This window comes from Nematolebias whitei, chromosome 11, assembly GCF_014905685.2.
Source record: "Nematolebias whitei isolate Nwh7 chromosome 11, NemWhi1, whole genome shotgun sequence".
Classification (NCBI taxonomy): domain Eukaryota; kingdom Metazoa; phylum Chordata; class Actinopteri; order Cyprinodontiformes; family Rivulidae; genus Nematolebias; species Nematolebias whitei.
The window spans coordinates 31347323-31347806 of NC_056508.1; positions in this window are offsets into that span (position 1 = coordinate 31347323).

The following is a 484-nucleotide window of genomic DNA, read 5'->3' on the forward strand; positions in this document are numbered from 1 at the left end:
CGCTGGTGGGCCTTCTTGACCAGACAGGAAGTGTTGGCTTCCCTGGTGAGGTCACTGGATAAATGCACTCCCAGGTACCTGTAGCAGGAGACCACCTCCACAGCTGCTCCTCTGATGTGTAGGGGATGAAGAGGATCCTTGTCCCTTCTGAAATTTCAGGGTGGAGTTTGCATGTTCTCTCTGTGCGTGCGTGGGTTTTCTCCGGGTCCTCCGGTTTCCTCACACAGACCAAAAACATGCATGTTAGGCTGATTGGTTACTCTAAATTGTCCCTAGGTGTGAGCGAGAGAGTGAATGGTTGTTTGTCTCATTTGTCTCTAAGTGTCCCTGTGATGGACTGGAAACCTGTCCAGGGTGTCCCTCGCCTTTACCACAGTGATAGCAGGACATGGCACCAGTGGCCCCCATGACACGAAAAGGAAGAAGCGGGTAAAGATGATGGATGGATGGATGGATGGATGGATGGATGGATGGATGGATGGAT